Source organism: Phyllobates terribilis, unplaced genomic scaffold (genome assembly GCF_046119375.1).
Source record: "Phyllobates terribilis strain yellow unplaced genomic scaffold, ASM4611937v1 Scaffold_83__1_contigs__length_6671269, whole genome shotgun sequence".
NCBI classification, from domain to species: Eukaryota; Metazoa; Chordata; class Amphibia; order Anura; family Dendrobatidae; genus Phyllobates; species Phyllobates terribilis.
In genome coordinates this window covers 2,908,425-2,915,527 of record NW_027362843.1, presented here as the reverse complement: position 1 = coordinate 2,915,527, position 7,103 = coordinate 2,908,425, and positions in this window count along the sequence as shown.

Sequence of the window (7,103 nt, the reverse complement as noted above, 5' to 3'; positions counted from 1 at the left end):
TTAATAAAGCATATGATAAAAAAACATAAATACAATTTAATAAAGCATAGGATAAAACAACATAAATAAAAATTTAATAAAGCATAGGATAAAAAAACATAAATACAATTTAATAAAGCATAGGATAAAACAACATAAATACAATTTAATAAAGCATATGATAAAACAACATAAATACAATTTAATAAAGCATAGGTTAAAACAACATAAATACAATTTAATAAAGCATAGGATAAAACAACATAAATACAATTTAATAAAGCATAGGATAAAACAACATAAATACAATTTAATAAAGCATAGGATAAAACAACATAAATACAATTTAATAAAGCATAGGATAAAACAACATAAATACAATTTAATAAAGCATAGGATAAAACAACATAAATACAATTTAATAAAGCATAGGATAAAACAACATAAATACAATTTAATAAAGCATAGGATAAAACAACATAAATACAATTTAATAAAGCATAGGATAAAACAACATAAATAAAATTTAATAAAGCATAGGTTAAAATAACATAAATACAATTTAATAAAGCATAGGACAAAACAACATAAAAACAATTTAATAAAGCATAGTTTAAAACAACATAAATACAATTTAATAAAGCATAGGATAAAACCACAGAATTACAATTTAATAAAGCATAGGATAAAACAACATAAATACAATTTAATAAAGTATAGGACAAAACAACATAAATACAATTTAATAAAGCATAGGATAAAACAACATAAATACAATTTAATGAAACATAGGATAAACAACATAAATACAATTTAATAAAGCATAGGATAAACAACATAAATACAATTTAATAAAGCATAGGCTAAAACTACATAAATACAATTTAATAAAGCTTAGGATAAAACAAATTAAATACAATATAATAAAGCATAGGATAAAACAACATAAATTCAATTTAATAAAGCATAGGATAAAACAACATAAATACAATTTAATAAAGCATAAGATAAAACAACATGAATACAATTTAATAAAGCATAGGTTAAAGCAACATAAATACAATTTAATAAAGCATAGGATAAAACAACATAAATACAATTTAATAAAGCATAGGTTAAAACAACATAAATACAATTTAATAAAGCACAGGATAAAACAACATAAATACAATTTAATAAAGCATAAGACAAAAAAACATAAATACAATTTAATAAAGCATATGTTAAAGCAACATAAATACAATTTAATAAAGCATAGGTTAAAACAACATAAATACAATTTAATAAAGCATAGGATAAAACAACATAAATACAATTTAATAAAGCATAGGATAAAACAACATAAATTCAATTTAATAAAGCATAATATAAAACAACATAAATACAATTTAATAAAGCACAGGATAAAACAAAATAAATAAAATTTAATAAAGCATAGGATAAAACAACATAAATACAATTTAATAAAGCATAGGATAAAACAACATAAATACAATTTATAAAGCATAGGATAAAACAACATAAATACAATTTAATAAAGCATAGGATAAAACAACATAAATACAATTTAATAAAGCATAGGCTAAAACTACATAAATACAATTTAATAAAGCATAGGATAAAACAAATTAAATACAATATAATAAAGCATAGGATAAAACAACATAAATTCAATTTAATAAAGCATAGGATAAAACAACATAAATACAATTTAATAAAGCATAAGATAAAACAACATGAATACAATTTAATAAAGCATAGGATAAAACAACATAAATACAATTTAATAGAGCATAGGATAAAACAACATAAATACAATTTATAAAGCATAGGATAAAACAACATAAATACAATTTAATAAAGCATAGGATAAAACAACATAAATACAATTTAATAAATCATAGGATAAAACAACAAAAAATACAATTTAATAAAGCATAGGATTAAACAACATAAATACTATTTAATAAAGCATAGGATAAAACAACATAAATACAATTTAGTAAAGCATAGGTCAAAATAACATAAATACAATTTAATAAAGCATAGGATAAAACAACATAAATACAATTTAATAAAGCATAGGTTAAAACAACATAAATACAATTTAATAAAGCATAGGATAAAACAACATAAATACAATTTAATAAAGCATAGGATAAAACAACATAAATAAAATTTAATAAAGCATAGGATAAAACAACATAAATAAAAATTTAATAAAGCATAGGATAAAACAACATAAATACAATTTAATAAAGCATAGGATAAAACAACATAAATACAATTTAATAAAGCATAGGATAAAACAACAAAAATACAATTTAATTAAGCATAGGTTAAAACAACATAAATACAATTTAATAAAGCATAGGACAAAACAACATAAATACAATTCAATAAAGCATAGGTTAAAACAACATAAATACAAGTTAATAAAGCATAGGATAAAACAACATAAATACAATTTAATAAAGCATAGGCTAAAACTACATAAATACAATTTAATAAAGCATAGGATAAAACAAATTAAATACAATATAATAAAGCATAGGATAAAACAACATAAATTCAATTTAATAAAGCATAGGATAAAACAACATAAATACAATTTAATAAAGCATAAGATAAAACAACATGAATACAATTTAATAAAGCATAGGATAAAACAACATAAATACAATTTAATAGAGCATAGGATAAAACAACATAAATACAATTTATAAAGCATAGGATAAAACAACATAAATACAATTTAATAAAGCATAGGATAAAACAACATAAATACAATTTAATAAATCATAGGATAAAACAACAAAAAATACAATTTAATAAAGCATAGGATTAAACAACATAAATACTATTTAATAAAGCATAGGATAAAACAACATAAATACAATTTAGTAAAGCATAGGTCAAAATAACATCAATACAATTTAATAAAGCATAGGATAAAACAACATAAATACAATTTAATAAAGCATAGGTTGAAACAACATAAATACAATTTAATAAAGCATAGGATAAAACAACATAAATACAATTTAATAAAGCATAGGATAAAACAACAAAAATACAATTTAATTAAGCATAGGTTAAAACAACATAAATACAATTTAATAAAGCATAGGACAAAACAACATAAATACAATTCAATAAAGCATAGGTTAAAACAACATAAATACAAGTTAATAAAGCATAGGATAAAACAACATAAATACAATTTAATAAAGCATAGGATAAAACAACATGAATACAATTTAATAAAGCATAGGATAAAACAACATAAATACAATTTAATAAAGCATAGGTTAAAACAACATAAATACAATTTAATAAAGCATAGGACAAAACAACATAAATACAATTTAATAAAGCATAGGTTAAAACAACATAAATACAATTTAATAAAGCATAGGATAAAACCACATAAATACAATTTAATAAAGCACAGGATAAAACAACATAAATACAATTTAATAAAGCATAGGATACAACAACATAAATACAATTTAGTAAAGCATAGGTCAAAATAACATAAATACAATTTAATACAGCATAGGATAAAACAACATAAATACAATTTAATAAAGCATAGGTTAAAACAACATAAATACAATTTAATAAAGCTTAGGATAAAACAACATAAATACAAATTAATAAAGCATAGGATAAAACAACATAAATAAAATTTAATAAAGCATAGGATAAAACAACATAAATAAAAATTTAATAAAGCATAGGATAAAACAACATAAATACAATTTAATAAAGCATAGGATAAAACAACATAAATACAATTTAATAAAGCATAGTATAAAACAACATAAATAAAATTTAATAAAGCATAGGTTAAAACAACATCAATACAATTTAATAAAGCATAGGATAAAACCACAGAAATACAATTTAATAAAGCATAGGATAAAACAACATAAATACAATTTAATAAAGCATAGGACAAAACAACATAAATACAATTTAATAAAGCAGAGGATAAAATAACATAAATACAATTTAATGAAACATAGGATAAACAACATAAATACAATTTAATAAAGCATAGGATAAAACAACATAAATTCAATTTAATAAAGCATAGGATAAAACAACATAAATACAATTTAATAAAGCATAAGATAAAACAACATGAATACAATTTAATAAAGCATAGGATAAAACAACATAAATACAATTTAATAAAGCATAGGTTAAAACAACATAAATACAATTTAATAAAGCATAGGATAAAACAACATAAATTCAATTTAATAAAGCATATTATAAAACAACATAAATACAATTTAATAAAGCACAGGATAAAACAAAATAAATAAAATTTAATAAAGCATAGGATAAAACAACATAAATACAATTTAATAAAGGATAGGATAAAACAACATAAATACAATTTATAAAGCATAGGATAAAACAACATAAATACAATTTAATAAAGCATAGGATAAAACAACATTAATACAATTTAATAAAGCATAGGATAAAACAACATAAATACAATTTAATAAAGCATAGGCTAAAACTACATAAATACAATTTAATAAAGCATAGGATAAAACAAATTAAATACAATATAATAAAGCATAGGATAAAACAACATAAATTCAATTTAATAAAGCATAGGATAAAACAACATAAATACAATTTAATAAAGCATAAGATAAAACAACATGAATACAATTTAATAAAGCATAGGATAAAACAACATAAATACAATTTAATAGAGCATAGGATAAAACAACATAAATACAATTTATAAAGCATAGGATAAAACAACATAAATACAATTTAATAAAGCATAGGATAAAACAACATAAATACAATTTAATAAATCATAGGATAAAACAACAAAAAATACAATTTAATAAAGCATAGGATTAAACAACATAAATACTATTTAATAAAGCATAGGATAAAACCACATAAATACAATTTAATAAAGCACAGGATAAAACAACATAGATACAATTTAATAAAGCAAAGGATACAACAACATAAATACAATTTAGTAAAGCATAGGTCAAAATAACATAAATACAATTTAATAAAGCATAGGATAAAACAACATAAATACAATTTAATAAAGCATAGGTTAAACAACATAAATAACATTTAATAAAGCATAGGATAAAACAACATAAATTCAATTTAATAAAGCATAGGATAAAACAACATAAATGCAATTTAATTAAGCATAGGTAAAAACAACATAAACACAATTTAATAAAGCATAGGACAAAACAACATAAATACAATTCAATAAAGCATAGGTTAAAACAACATAAATACAAGTTAATAAAGCATAGGATAAAACAACATAAATACAATTTAATAAAGCATAGGATAAAACAACATGAATACAATTTAATAAAGCATAGGATAAAACAACATAAATACAATTTAATAAAGCATAAGTTAAAACAACATAAATACAATTTAATAAAGCATAGGATAAAACAACATAAATACAATTTAATAAAGCATAGGATAAAACCACATAAATACAATTTAATAAAGCACAGGATAAAACAACATAAATACAATTTAATAAAGCATAGGATACAACAACATAAATACAATTTAGTAAAGCATAGGTCAAAATAACATAAATACAATTTAATAAAGCATAGGATAAAACAACATAAATACAATTTAATAAAGCATAGGTTAAAACAACATAAATACAATTTAATAAAGCATAGGATAAAACAACATAAATACAATTTAATAAAGCATAGGATAAAACAACATAAATAAAATTTAATAAAGCATAGGATAAAACAACATAAATAAAAATTTAATAAAGCATAGGATAAAACAACATAAATACAATTTAATAAAGCATAGGATAAAACAACATAAATACAATTTAATAAAGCATAGGATAAAACAACATAAATTCAATTTAATAAAGCATAGGATAAAACAACATAAATACAATTTAATAAAGCATAAGAAAAAACAACATGAATACAATTTAATAAAGCATAGGATAAAACAACATAAATATAATTTAATAAAGCATAGGTTAAAACAACATAAATACAATTTAATAAAGCATAGGATAAAACAACATAAATTCAATTTAATAAAGCATAATATAAAACAACATAAATACAATTTAATAAAGCACAGGATAAAACAAAATAAATAAAATTTAATAAAGCATAGGATAAAACAACATAAATAAAACTTAATAAAGCATAGGATAAAACAACATAAATATAATTTAATAAAGCATATGATAAAACAACATAAATACAATTTAATAAAGCATAGGTTAAAACAACATAAATACAATTTAATAAAGCATAGGATAAAACAACATAAATAAAATTTAATAAAGCATAGGATAAAACAACATAAATAAAATTTAATAAAGCATAGGATAAAACAACATAAATAAAATTTAATAAAGCATAGGTTAAAATAACATAAATACAATTTAATAAAGCATAAGACAAAATAACATAAAAACTATTTAATAAAGCATAGTTTAAAACAACATAAATACAATTTAATAAAGCATAGGATAAAACCACAGAATTACAATTTAATAAAGCATAGGATAAAACAACATAAATACAATTTAATGAAACACAGGATAAACAACATAAATACAATTTAATAAAGCATAGGATAAACAACATAAATACAATTTAATAAAGCATAGGCTAAAACTACATAAATACAATTTAATAAAGCTTAGGATAAAACAAATTAAATACAATATAATAAAGCATAGGATAAAACAACATAAATTCAATTTAATAAAGCATAGGATAAAACAACATAAACACAATTTAATAAAGCATAAGATAAAACAACATGAATACAATTTAATAAAGCATAGGTTAAAACAACATAAATACGATTTAATAAAGCATAGGATAAAACAACATAAATACAATTTAATAAAGCATAGGCTAAAACTACATAAATACAATTTAATAAAGCTTAGGATAAAACAAATTAAATACAATATAATAAAGTATAGGATAAAACAACATAAATTCAATTTAATAAAGCATAGGATAAAACAACATAAATACAATTTAATAAAGCATAAGATAAAACAACATGAATACAATTTAATAAAGCATAGG